This window comes from Colossoma macropomum, unplaced genomic scaffold, assembly GCF_904425465.1.
Source record: "Colossoma macropomum unplaced genomic scaffold, Colossoma_macropomum, whole genome shotgun sequence".
NCBI lineage: Eukaryota > Metazoa > Chordata > Actinopteri > Characiformes > Serrasalmidae > Colossoma > Colossoma macropomum.
The window spans coordinates 16102856-16117723 of NW_023494791.1; the positions used below are offsets into that span (position 1 = coordinate 16102856).

Consider the following 14868-nt stretch of genomic DNA (forward strand, 5'->3'; position numbering starts at 1 on the left):
GTGGATTCTCCAAAGACATTTACAAACTGCACATGTGAAAATGACATATGAAAATTCATTTAGTAAGAATTTTCATAGGTAAAAACAGAATTTTTACCAGTCGACATGTAATGTTTACTAGGAAAATTTTAATTTTCACTTGTGCAAATTCAATTGCTGAGATCAGTTAAACTTTAATTCATATTAGTAAAAAATGTTCCTGCAATTACGATAAATCTGAAAAAGGCGTTAATTCTTACCTAAAAGAAATGAAATCTTACATTAAAAAATAATGTATATATAATACATTAATAAATAATAATAAATGCACAATAATGTTACAATATATTACATTATCAGTAAAATCTTATTACATTATGAGTTAAAATGCTGTTTTACATTGTTAAGCAAGTTATTACATTATTGAGTTTTAGTACATTTTAGACCAAGTGCAAAATTGTATTACATTTCTGATCATCATTAGATTATTGGGAAATTATTGGATTATTGGGTTCTACAAACATTATCCTCCAGATGATCCGAACAGTGTGCATACAAATTAAGTGTTTCTCAGTAACACAATTTAAGCATCCCTTAGCTTAATAACACAGACAAATTTACTGTCATCACCATTCTCACTCCACGCTTGGTCTGATGAGTTTTGTCATATATTATATACCTCCAATAATAACAGACAAGCTTACAATATACAATGTATCTTTGTTTATTACAGGGACTAACATAAAAATATTATAGTTTTTGTGCCAGTAGGCAGTGCAGCATGTTAAGCAGAATTACAATGCTAAAGCTAACACTAGAGCTAAGCAGAGCAGCGTTAGATGCTGAGAAAGCCTCTTACACAATGTCTTTCAGTAAACTTTAACTTAAATGTATTCTTGAGAAAGGTCCTAAGAAAAAGTCGATGTCAAATTCATGACGTGTTCTTAAAGCGCAGAATGGTTTGCACCTTTGTGCTCTTGAGTGTGTGCAGATTCTGTTCTTACCTAAGAACAAACCCTAAATAAGGAAACATTGGTGAATGTCAGAATCTCTGTGAAAACTACGTAAGTAGATTTTAGAAAGAAATTTCTTCTTAAACACGGTTGGCGAATGAGGCCCACTCAGAGCTGAGCACAGTAATCTGCCTGATTTATCAAGCTAACTGATCTTAGTATTTTTCTGTTACATTATCATTAGACATCATATTAAAATGATTTGGAGCAAATAGAGCTAGATAGAGTTTAGCTTACCTTATAACCACTATCTGCCGGTGACACATTCACTTAAACTGCAGAAGTGAAGATTCGTGACAGTAGGCCATATGTATGTATTGTGTGTGGTTTTCCAGGACAGATCTACACTATATCTGTGTAGCTGAGTCAGCTGTATTGCATGTCCATTAGATAGGTGTCTAAAGAGTTTTGTCAGAGTTTTTCCTCCGATTAAGGATGGTTGCAGTGAGTGGCTGAGAGTGGTGTCAATCATTATTTTGCTAATAGTCAATTAACATTTGTTTGTCAACACAATCCACATAATATCAGGTAAATCCACATGATATCAGGTATTTAATTGGATAGTAATAAGCTCATAATGAGGGTTCAGACTTCAAATGGGTGGCTTGTGTTTGCCGCGATTGTGGATGTGAATAAATCAGTGTTTGTTTGTGTGTCCTGCATGTGGCAGAGCGTGTTTGTGTTTGTATTGTGCTGTGTACAGTATGCACCAGGATCATCTGTGACCTACAGCAAGAGAAGGAGGCGTCAGTCCTCCATGTCCCTTCGTTACCACGGCGACCAGACAGATTATTCAGTCTCCCAGTCGCCCATCATTTTCACACACTATACATCATATCAGTCTTACTCTCTCTTTCTGTCTTTATCATCTGCTTCTGTCTGCTGTGCCATTTTCTCATGTTTTCTGTTGCTTCACCACTTGTGTTCTCCTCTCATTTTCAAATCGTTTCATCACTAGTCCTCTTTACCCTCTTGTACTTTTGTCACTTTTGTCATTTTGGTATTCAGTATCTATTTCGTTCTCTTTTGTCATCTTTAAGTATTTCACCATTTTGTTCTCTCTCTCTCTCTCTCTCTCTCTCTCTCTCTCTCTCTCTCTCTCTCTCTCTTTCTCTCTCTGTCTCTCTCTCTCTGTCCTCCCACGCCTTTCTATTATCAGGGTTGTCTTTGCGGGGTGTGTGTTGAGAGTACACATCCTCAGATAAAGCCCACTATACACTTTTCTCAGTTCCTTCAGAGTGACAGGTGTGTGTGTATATTTGTGTATGCATGTGTTGAAAACATTAAGCCATGATGTGACAGCATGATGTAGTGCCGTCAGGTTTTGCCAGAATGTTGCCAATGTGGAAAGAATGTAGTGTTTTTTATGTTCGTTGTTGTTTTAATTAGGGCTGTCAATGATTAAAATGTGATTAATCACATTCTTCTCTGTAGTTAATGGCAATTAATCAAGTTTGTCTTATTTGCACTAATTTGACCCTCTAGAAAGATTGTTCTCCTTTATAACGAAGTGCATTTTTTTATAGCTGTATGAGTGGACAAAATAAACCTCATATCAAAATTATCTCCCTATTATTCATAACACATATATTCATTATTTATAATTCTGAAATATTAAATAGGTAGTCTTGATGTAAACATTTAGATGTCTTGAGAGTGTCAACTTGTTTGAGACATAACAAAATTGAGTAACCAAGCAAAGTACATTGTAATTCTTTTGTTCATTAAAAAATCTGTGGCATTAATATTTTATCATGTTAACACAATATTAATGCTTTAACGTTGACAGATCTAGTTTAAAAAGTTCAATTGAGATAGTATGTGCATAAAAACAGAAGCATTGATTAGTAAATTCTGTTTGACCTGTATTAAATTTAGAACAGTATGAAAACACAATATTTCATGTTTTCTATTATGAATGTTGTTGTTTTTTTTTGTAAACATACTCTTCTTCAAATGTTAATTCCGGCAATGCCTTTTTGCATTCTTTTAATATACAAGTCTTCAGCTTGTCTTCCCATACGGGGCGGCAGGTTTTTAGTGAGAGACAGGTCTCCACTGCAGACAGGCCAGCCTAGCATGCGTACTCTCTAATTTAAACATTATGCTGGTAAAGGTCCAAATGGTTTTCCTTTTTGTCCTGGAGAACATGACATCCATTCTTTCACTAACAAACTTGTGAGACCACAATACACCTTTGCGCTGTGCTTCAGTTTCAGATAAGCCCGAGCATTTGCACTTGGATTTCTGGATGCAGTGATGAACAGTGTTATTACCGACAGTTGTCAAGGTATTTCTGAGGCCTTGTGATGATATCCTAACAAAAGCATACTGTTTTTTTAATGCGGTGTCATTGGAAGGATCGAAGGGCATGGGCATTCTGTTGTGGTTTTTTTTTAGCTTTGCCTGTTATGCACCAGTTTCTCTATAATCTCTGAAACCTTTGATAATATTATGCAATGGTACATTACCTCAAATCTTTGCAATTGCTTGTTGTTCTTTATGTACATCTTTGGCGATGCTTGCTCATAAAGGACTAGGCCAGGGGTCGGCAACCCAAATGTTAAGAAAAGCCATTTTGTCATTTCAATAAAAGTTAAACCACCTTGGGAGCCACAACATTTTATGTGCATTTTACCATCTTGCCAGTAGATATGTCTCAGTATGTGCTAATGGTACATTAATAGTAATAGTACAGGCAAGAAATGTAATATAAACAAAAATGCAGACTTTACTTTTTAAGCTTTAGCTCAGATTTAGCTGATTTTCCCACATCTCTGGTAGGAAACTTTTCCTCAAAAGTAAAACAGTTTCTTGTAAAATGTCTCTCAACATCGATTTTTTACGAGGCTGATGTCAGCTTCTCATTCTCTTCTTGTTCGAATTTTCACATTCCACCTTAAATGCCCTGGAACGGGTGAATTCGGATGAGAAGCTCGCAAAAGAGAAGCTGACTACAGCTTTGCAGCTTTTTGACAGTTTTTTTGTTGCAGGTTAAACATATCAGGAAACCAGGTTGAGTGATCATAAATGCAAATAAATCCATTCGTCTCTAAATTATCAATCTTCGTCTAAAAATCTTTCTCTATGCCATTTCGTTAGCTGTTAACTAGGTGAGATTGTTGTTGTTGCTGTGGTGACCAGCGGTCTGTGCAGTAACCTTCAGGGTTAAAGGTTGGCGAATCAACAGTTACACATATAACTCCAAGGTTTAAGACAGTTTGTTGTTAAAACTGTGTTAGAATGATCAGCAGAGCTTTATTTTACTGCAAAGGAGAATTTATTTTTATCTAAAAATCTAGTTCTGCTGCAACAGGGCAGTAAAAGAGCCCTATGTTGCCGACCCCTGGACTAGGCCTTTCCTGGATGCTCTTTTTACACCCAGGTATAATTACATCTCCATCTCTGTTTAATATGTTTTCATTTTATAATGTTCCTTGTCTTAAATTGCCCTCTCTCAATTTTTTGGAATGTTGCAATCATCAGTTTCAGAATGAGCATATGAAGATGATAAGGTAAAACATATATTGTCATTGTACTCTTTCATTTAAATACAGGTCAAAGTAGATTTACAAATCACTGCTTTTTGTTTTTATTTGCATTTCACCAACTGTCCCAACTTTTTTGGAATTAATGTTTGTAAATATATGCGACAGATGTGCAGTCGTGCGCACACGTAGGATGAATAGGGCAGTTTTATTCTGACGGCATGCAGCCCGGGTGTGGATTGTTTGTGTGCGAGTTTGTTTGCTTGTTGCTGTGGAGTCATGATGATCCTCTTTTCTTGTCACCCTAAGTCAACTTTCATCTACTTCAGCTGATGCAACCTCGCACACACACACACACACACATGCACTCACTCTGCTTTTAGCCCCCAGACACCCACTCGTTCTCCTGACTCACAAAGAGGACTCTTGATCATGTGCGTTCATGATGGAGATGGAGGTCTTGTTGTTTACTGTTCTTTTACAGAACATTACAGTCTGTCCTCCATTATTTTAATAGGCTGCGATCAGTAAGCATTGGTTCAGACAGACCTTTTTGTACTAGCTGCAGATGATTAGGTGATATCTGTAGAACTACAGAGGCTAACTAATCAAAAACAAGCCTCCTTATTTTCTGATGCAGAAATCTCCTCGACCCCACCCAAGCAAATCCGAGTGCGTCTGTGCACTAATAATTATTGTTGTGCTCGTGAGAAATGGGAGATAATAGTAATTGAAGTTGGGCTGCTTCGGGGGCTGGCACTCTTTGATTGGACTGCTAGATTATCAGTGCAAAGGAGAGAAACATATGCAAATCAGAGACAACAGAAAGAGGTGCCTCTGTCCTTGCAGTCACCTACTGGATGGAAATGGATTGTTTCCATTTATTAGGATGAGGTGCTCTCCTCCTTTAGAAGAGGTCAGACTTACTGAAGCAAGGTTGTTGCGTCTTGTGCAGTGTCCTTTTGGAATTGACTTAGCCATGCTTCACCTGCAGTGCACCTTGCTTTAGAGCACATTGGCATGAATCTCATTCAATATAATAAGAAAATGTAGCTAAGTTTTGACAAAATATTGCAATTTTGGTAATATTATTGCATTTATTGCGTTTTTTTTGTATGCATGTGAAAGCTTGCATGATTAGGACAGACTGAACATAGATTACTTGATTAAGCTAACTTGCTTACACAACAAGTATGGTGGCAATTTTGTCATTGTTTTCAACCTACCTAGCTGTGAATAGCAGAACATACAGTTTGATAGTGTCAAATTTGAACCTGGAAACTCAGCATTTTAAACTTTAGACAACTTTAGACATAAACAATTGGACTTTACTGCACTACTGATTAAGTTGAATATGAATTTTGCTAACATACTGTCAAGCTTTCCCAACCTTGCAACAATTGCTACAGAAGAGCACATTTGTGGGCGAATGTATTGAGTGTGCTTCGGTGTCTAAGCCAGGGTTTGGCGGCTCTTTTCCTGCCCTGTTGCGGCTCTACAGCAGAATTCAATTTTTAGGTAAAAATAAAACAAACCTCCTTTGTTCTAACACAGTTTTAAGAATAAACTGTCTTAAACGTTGAAGTTAATATAACTGCTAATTCGCCAACCTTTAACCCTGCTGGCCACCATAGCCATGACAACAGTCTTGCCTAGTTAGTAGCTAAAGAAAAGGCAAAGAGAAAGATTTAAGACATGTACTCAGCTTATCGTTTGCCAGCTTCTTATTAAATGGCGCAGCAGTTACATTCTGGTGCCTCGGGTTCCATTTAAGGTGGAACAGGAAAATTAGAACAAGAAGCTGGCGAATGAGAAGCTGACTAAAGCCTCATAAAAAATCAAACACTGAGAGACATTTTACAAGAAACTGGTCTTGCTTTGAGGAAAAGTTTCCTGCCAGAGATGCAAAAAAGGCAGCTATATCTGAGCTAAGGCTTGAAGCAGAGCAAAGTAAGTCTGCATTTTCGTTTAGAATATATTTTTAGCCTGTACTAGCACATTAACTCATACTGAGACATATTTACAGCCAAGATGGTAAAATGGACATAAAATGTTGTGGCTCCCAAGGTAGTTTGATTTTTATTGAAAGGACAAAATGGCTCTTCTGAACATTTTGAGTTACCAACCCCTGGTCCAAGCCCTTGCTGCAGATGTAGCTGTTTCTTGTCACTGATGGTGTCTTGCCACAGATTGATCCACTCATGACATGTCATTATGGCCAAACAGCTGAGCCTGGTGTGAAATCTACTCTTTTATGTCCAAGAGAATACATCTGTTTTCAAGGCTAATCAATGTTTTACGAGGAGAATTTCATTGTAAAAAACTGTAGAGATAAAGAAACAGATTTTTTTCAGTGATGATTCAGTGATGTTCTGCTTTTTTCCCCTGAGCAGTGCTGGAAATCTCTCTCTTTCGCTCACACACATGAACAAACAACATGCTGCTGGTCCAGCAGGGCCTGTCACAGTCCGACCATAATCCACTCAGTTGAGGACAGTCCCACATCACAAACTTCTTAACAGCATAACAAAATACTTATACTTAATAAATAAGATGTTAGAAAGAGTTTTTGGAATGATGCCAGAAGAGAACTACTTTTTGTTCCCTAAGGAAAAACCAAAAGTTTAAAGGACCTCCACATAATATGATTGTTTTACCAATTAAAAAAATTTCCTTGAACCAGATGCAGCGAAGAATCATTATTTGTAAGAGTATAGCAAGCTGTGCTTGGAACAACAGGAAGCTTTTGTGAAAATTTCATTGGGTTGCATCAACTTTTGATGCCACCAGAATGACTTTTTATCCACATAGGGGATCAGGACAAACCCAGTGTGTACAGGGGTGACCAGGCGTACCTCCATTTGATCTGAGGCTTTCTTTGCTGCATTACATCAATCTCAAAATGATAAATATTAGATAGATCAACTAGCTTTAAGATGATTTCACTTGTCAAGAGATAATTTTCCGCAGTATGTTCTTTGTTCCCTTTTGTTTGTCTCACTCTTCCTTTTCCTCCCATTTTTCAGTTCTGAGCACATTCTCATTTGTAGCCTTTGCTGTAGTTTTTGGAGTTGACTGACTTGCTGTGAAATCCCTTTAATCGCTCCATGCTAGCTGGCCCTGGACCTGTCTCCACTACAATATAGCATGCATTGCTTTTTTCTCTTGATTGCACAAAGAGAGAATTGTTTCAGGCTTTAGGGTTGATTTTGGATCCTCTGTCCCTCTATCCCTCCTAATTCCAACCCTCAACCTTTAGCTTTTAGCTTTTCAGGATTTGCTCTGGACTCCCAGATAAGTGGATCAAACCATAAGCTGCTTTGCAGTGGTGGGCGTGTGAGCGTGTTGGTGTGTGTATGTGTGTGCTATGTACAAACTTTACCACTTTGTGGCTACCCCAAAATCCCACCTTGTGACAACTGTTAGATCATGGAGATTTGTGTGTGTGTGTCTGAGAAAGGCTTTTCTGAGATGCGCACACCCAGGAATGCAGACGTTAGGGTACTGAGGGGGCTGCAGCACACCTATATTTCGGGATTGTTTAACTACAAAAGGTACAAATATAATAAAAAAAGGACTGAACTTTAAGATAAATTGAGACCTATGAGTGCTCCTATTAGGCTGGAATCTCACAACCTGAGATTCAAGTACTGAAGAGGCTTCCGCACCTCATACCAAGAGTCTGATCTCTCAGCTTATTTGCATAAAGGTTGTCCAAAAGGAGAGCGAGCAAAGTAAGCAGGATGTGCATCAGAGATTTGATGCAGTTTGATGTCAGTTATGTATTGTTCTCTCTCTTTACATTAAATCATGTTATGGCCCATTTCATTTAAAGTAAACTATCAGGGCTGGCCCGAACAGCATTTTACAGGCTTTGAATGCTTGTTGTTTCTTCTAAATGAGTACTCAAGTACGCATTCTTGAAAACGCCCTTAAAAATCACAATATTTACTGTTCATAATTAATCGTACATTTAAATCAGCACTGTGTAACATTTGGGGATTTGGAGACCTCTCTGGTGGAAATGAGTAATTGCATGCAACATGTGGAGAAACATTTTGCATCTTCAGTTGTACTTCGGACCCCTGCGAGTGGATGAATCTGACAATTGTGAGTGAGTTGAAAGAGTATTGAAAGAGAACTCAGGCAAAATTTGGTTCAGGACGTTTCTTCTGATGATGTATGTGAATTATTATATCTTCATCAGTGTAATGTTGATTTTGCATTTGAGACAAAAGTATTGACCCAAACCTTCTTTTTGAGTCTGTCCATGTGACATTAATACATAAAGACATATGACATAATTTGAGAAACTCCTTTGTCATTTTGAATTATTACTAGTGTTTTTTTGTCTGACTCGTGTGTAATGCTGCTGTAACTTTGTCGTATAAATAAACAGATGAGGCTGATTGGATTCTTTTATACCTCAATAGTAGCAATGATACAGAAGTAAGTTTAAGAGATAAATCTTTTAAAATCCTTGTTTAACAATTAGTCGGTTATAGCCAGTTTAGCTGGTTTACTGAATCAATAGCCAAGCATATTGCATTGCTAACTTATTGGTCTACGTTGAATTCCTTCGTAAGTAAAAACTTCAATATGTGAACATAAATCTCATTCAGGACTGACAGCTCAGTCCAGTTATGTCAGTGTTTTATACTAAACCTGCATAGATTTATGGCCTTTCACATCTTTAGAGAATCAGCTAAGCTGATTAGCTAGCCTGCTATCTCTGTCTGTCTCTCTCTCTCAGTGGCGGGTAAACGTCTTACTGAGGACGCACTCAGCTTCTTCACCTGAATGTCATCATCAGTTGGCAGCAGTCAAAACTACAGACAAATAAATTAATGTGTATCATTGAATTCGTACAGCCTTCTGTAGTTGGTGTTATGCCTATATTAGAAACTCTGAGTGTAAGCTGGATTTCTCTGTGGCAAAACATAAATGGGATTTATGGAAATTGCAGCTATCAGGCCATGTGGTTAACAAAATGGTTCTAAACTTAATACGTTTCATCCTACATATATTTTCCACTGAATGCTAATACTGCTGTACTGCTGTGCTGCTTGACCTCATGAGACTGCGTTCACAAAAATACCCCAAAAAAGTCAGCAAGCTTTGTCAGTTATGTTAGTTAGGTTGCTTTGGCAGTAGTAGAATACATCAGGAGGAGCTGGTTATTATTTATTTGTATTGATGTTTTAAAGTGAAACTTACTTTCATGCGACACCATTCCAGAGTGGTAGCTTGCTATAAGCATGAATGTAGCAATATTCATATTTTAGCTCCTTAACGACCTCGTAATTCAGAAGATCAGTGATATTCTAAGGGAGATATCCAGCTTAGCCCCAGAGTTGCTAATGTGGGCATAATGCCGACTACAGAATTGATGCACGATGACATGCTTTTTAATACGATGTTCATTGTTAAATGATTGCCATTTCTCCTGCTTTTATGTTAAAATGTTGTTTTATTTAAGACAGTGCTAGTCTAGAATTCTGTTAGGATGTAAAAGATTAACAAAAGTTTGATGTAAGGAAATGAAAACCAACATAAACCATACAATGTGTATTCAAATTATTAGATCCAGCCCTATAAATTACCAAAAAATGTGAAAAAAGGAAAAATCTGGTAAATCATTTTTGCATGACGTCACAGCATATTGCTCATGTCGGAACAAAACCTTGTATCTCCATTATTTGGTTTTTGGGGTAATTTAAAAATGTTTGCTGTTCTTTACATTGTATGTAAATTTTATGATGAATGGACCAAAGGAAACAGCCAAAAATGACTTGGAGAAAAGTCTGGTTCCATTCACTTACATTAAAAGTAAAGTATGTTTTTTCCTTCTCCTGTAAAGTTGTCATTTTGTTCCAACAGCAGCGATATGTTACATATATGCCACTTGAAAATTTCAGCACCTCCAACCTAAAATGCCCCCCTGTGTACCTGCACACACCCTGTGCTGTGTGTGTCCTACATGCTCATGGATTAGGATTTGTGCTCATTTTAGTGAAGCACATGAGGCACCATTACATCATGCAGCATTACTCTCTTGAGTGACTGTGTTCTCTTTCAGCTAGTTCATATGTCTGGACTTTGCTACATGAAGTGAATGAGAGAGACTGAGTGTGCATTCATGTTTTGGTCTGCTTTTGTGATCACAGTCTTTCTCTTTGTTCTTTTGCAGTGCTGAGTCTGTCTGCCAGCGTGTGCATGTGTGTGTGAGCAGCCATGGCAATGTGTGTGTCTGAGTCTACTCTCTCTGTCTGTTCACAGCGGGGGTCCGTTATCCGTGTGCCGCATGCCATTTTTCTTTTCCTCCTTCATCCAGCTCCTTTTCCTCTCCCACACTCTTTTGACATCGCTTACAACTCCTCTCTAATACACACCCGCACCGTCCCCCGACTCTTAAAAGCATGGCCAGCTGAGCGCTTCCTTTAAGGCATTGCCCTTTAAAATCAGCTACTAAGTTCGTTGGGTTGTACTTGCATTTTCACAGCTTCAAAAGTAAACATATCTTACAGACGATTAGCCTTGATGTTTGGTGTGTGCCCTACTTGCTCTGATGGATTTGTCTCTCTGGAAGCACACAGAGTTGCACTGCTCTTTGGCATGTGCTGTAATTGCCGCAGAAGTAGGTTAGAGCTTTGAACTCTTGGATCTTTTTGGAGAAAAGTTCTTTGTATGTGTACAAAGTTAGACCAAGTCAGCAGAGTTCTTCATTTCAGCTAAGCTTACATGTACCTTAAAATAAGCCAAAAAAGGCGCTATAATTAGTTCATTCATCAGTGGCACAGATAAAAACTACTTTTTGGGTGGGCCCCAGCAAGATTGTGTAGGCATGGACAGCCTATCAGTGAATAATTCATCCATGCTTATGAAACAGCAGCTCTGCAATAATTTAAACATGTGCTAAAAACCTAAAAGCTAGATGCACAAATCAAAGAAGAAACTACCTCTCAGCTTTTGCTCTATGCAAATGAGCCACAGTAAACAAGCTGATTCTTGGTAGACATAAAACTTCGAGATACTAAGTGAATCAAACCACATAGTACAACAATATGATTCAAAAAGTCATGCCAAAATTCTTAATACCTCACTAAAGCATGCTTATATACTCTGCGTATAGGATACCTTTTCCAGATATACAGTATTATATTTTAAAAGCTATTCAACTGGGCAGTAAGTCTTTATTTGCTAAAGAAAAAACACCAATATTAGAATAAATGCAAATATTAATAAGCTAAATAGTGATTTTATGTATGTCAGTGCCCCTATCCTACATTATACTGGTATTTTATGTCTTTCCCTGATACCCACTTTATTTGTGTGGTTTTATGTGCCATAAACATTAATTATTTTATTCTTTTATTTTCCTTAAATTTCTTTTAAATGACAATTTTTCAGGTGGCTTGTTTTAGCAGCTTATTTTCATGTATGGACTAGAGAGTGAACAGTGTGGTTTGAAACTTTAACAATGGTTTAACAATGGTTACATAGTATATCATAGCAGCCCAGTATTAACTGTAGTTTCATCGAATACCTGGTTTGCCAAATCAGTACTTCATTAAATTAAAACAGGTGTGCTGGTGGTGGATTAGAGTCCAAAACCAAACCTGTGTTCTTCGTATCAGCTCACAACATCTCAGCAAAAACTTTTTGTTAAACTTTACTGCTGTAATGCTTGTTTAAATGTATTCTATGTTATCTGTTATATAGTGATTTTACAAGCAAAACCTTGGTTATTGCAGAGATTGCAAGTTCCCAGCCTTGGTCCTGTAGTACCTTTAGTGTGTTTTCTGATCCAACACACCCACTTTAACTCAGGAAGAGCCAATTACTTGGATCAGGTTTGTTGGGAACAGGGAAAACAACAAAGTGTGCAGAGCAGGGGGGACTCCAGGACCAGGACTGGGAACTTTGCTACGTGGTTTTTGGACAGTATTGTGTAAAGTTACGATAGAATCATAAATCTGTTTATGTTTGAATTGCACAGGATAAGAGATCTCTGCATGAATTACTGTATTGTCGCTTTATGGTTTCCAGTTTCACCAAAAAAGTTTCATGATAAAATGTGCATAATATGTAGCTTCATCTGTTCAAGTAGAAAACATCTTCTAACAGTTATCATAATTTCTCTCATTTTACCTAGCTAGCTTTATCCCCTTACAAGGCCAGGCCCAATGTTTATTACACATTGCTATAACAAAGAATAGCTCAGTCCGTTTGCTTTGAAGTCCTTGTGGTTACTAAATAAAAAGCCTTAGTGTGTAATAAGCCTGTGATTTTAAGGGGTTAATGAACACAGTGGGTCTTTAACATTGTAATTATCTATGGACTTTACAGCCAACCGTCAAAATCTGCCACATAAAATGTAGTAAATGCTTCCCCACTAAAAAAAAAATAATAAAACCTTCTTTCCCACAGCCTACATCTGAATGTTTTCCAACATGCCAATTCAGGATTGAGATAATCTGTGATTATTTCCACAGTTAATTTTATAGAAGGTGAAAACCTGCATAATCTTTACAGATGCTGGCATGTGCAGTCCATGAAAAGTAATCCTGTGCAAAGAGTACTTTTGAAAACTTGACCTGAGGCCAACTGCTGTGCATACACCATAACAACGACCCCTATATCACATGTTTCTCTACGTAGCATCCATTCAGTCAATGTATCGTCGTCCCACAGCTGTGCAGCTCATAGCTCTGTAAGCCTCGAGCTTGGCAAACAGTAAATGATGCTGTTTGCTCTCCTTGTGTTTTGTTGAAGAAGCCTGTTTAAAATACTCACACTCGCTAAATCCTTCTTTAATGAACACTAACCCTGTATGCAAGACCTCCGGGAAGCAGCTTTGCAGTACGCTGTGCATCCTTAGCTTTGCTGTGCTCTAGCTGTTTGAATTGTTCATAGCATTTCACTGAGAATCAGCGTTCCAGGGATGAATGCAGCTTAGTTTGAGTTGGTGGTTCATCAGTGGCAGACTAATGGGTTGCTGGCCCCAGTACAGTAGTTCATTGTCAGAGGGGATAAACCTGTCTGGGAGTGCTAGCACTAGCATTAGGCTAACTGTCTCCTCTGTTCTCTGCTACTGCTAGCAGCATGCTGTTGTATCTCCATTTTTGTCGTTTTTCAGTTTTTGACATAATTTGAAAATGTCTGTTGCCCTTTAAATTGTATGTCATTTTCATGAGGGACAAACGGCCCAAAATTACTTGGAAAAAGTCTGGTTCCATTGACTTACATCAAAAGTAAAGTATGTTTTTTCTTTTTTCCTTCTCCTGTAAAGTTACCATTTTGAAGATGACAGCAGCACTATATATATAGTTATTTACTTCATTTTATTTATATATGTTTTTTTTAAATTCTCACAATTTGTTCACCAAACACAACAGACCCTCTCTTCCTCTCTCTCTCTCTCTCCCTCTCTCTCTCTTTCTCTCTCTCTTTTAAGGACATGACTGTGTCAGAGAAAATGTTCTCTTTGGCTGCTGCTGCTTGTAAATATTTAGCAAACATCAGAATAGATATAATGTAGTGAAGGCTGTTCAGAGATATAAAGTTAATTAAAGGCTTGGCAGCGGACTCAGTATGATTTATTATGTTTATTATGTTTGTCAGAGGACAGACATCTTTGCACTCATTTTCTTCAAGAGTTCAAGGTATAAACAGTTCAACATGCGCTGGCATTTCCTCAAGAAGCATGCATGTTCACAATAAAGATCTAAAAGCAGTCTCAGTGAAGTGAGGTGGCGTGAGATATGACTATGGCAGAATAGTTCACAGTCTGGAAACTTCTGAATATGATGAATTCATGTCTTGACATTCAATCAAAGGAGGTGAGTTGATTTGTAGGTGGGAGTGAACAGTTCTGGTAAATGCGTGCAGATGAGAGCATGTAGAGGAGTGAAGGAGCTGTGCCCGGCTGTGACATAAGTTCTGGCTGTGTGCTGAGGTGATGCCATTGTGATCTTCCATATTTAATGAGAAAAGGATCCACTCCTTCTCACTTGGCAACAGGTGTTTAGTTGCGAGTTGTGCAGAGAAAGAAACCTTATCTTTTGTTTGTGTGTGTGCGTGCATGTGTGTGTGTGTGTGAGTGTGTGTGTATGTGTGTGTGTGTGTGTGTGTGTGAGTGCGTGTGTGTGAGTGCGTGTGTTTATGACTCCTCTGGTGTCTCCTGCCCTCACAATGACTCATACTGTAAGGTGACTCTTCTCTGGTTGACTCTTAGACAGTGGACATGCAGTGTTAATTGGGGTGTGTGTGCATTTGTGTGTGTGGTCAGTGCAGTATCACTGTCCACTTCTAAGTGAGATAAAATGACTCCTCTCTTTCAGGTTACATCACACTCCTCTCTTAAAAATCTCCTATACAAATGTATT

The 14868-nt window shown here is 38.0% G+C and overlaps 1 protein-coding gene across 1 annotated transcript in view; it reads left to right on the forward strand.

The window, feature by feature from the left end:
- The window catches only part of pcdh15a (protocadherin-related 15a), a 227642-nt gene that overhangs the window by 33535 nt on the left and 179239 nt on the right, over nucleotides 1–14868 (forward strand). The gene's annotated exons all lie outside the window — the stretch shown is intronic.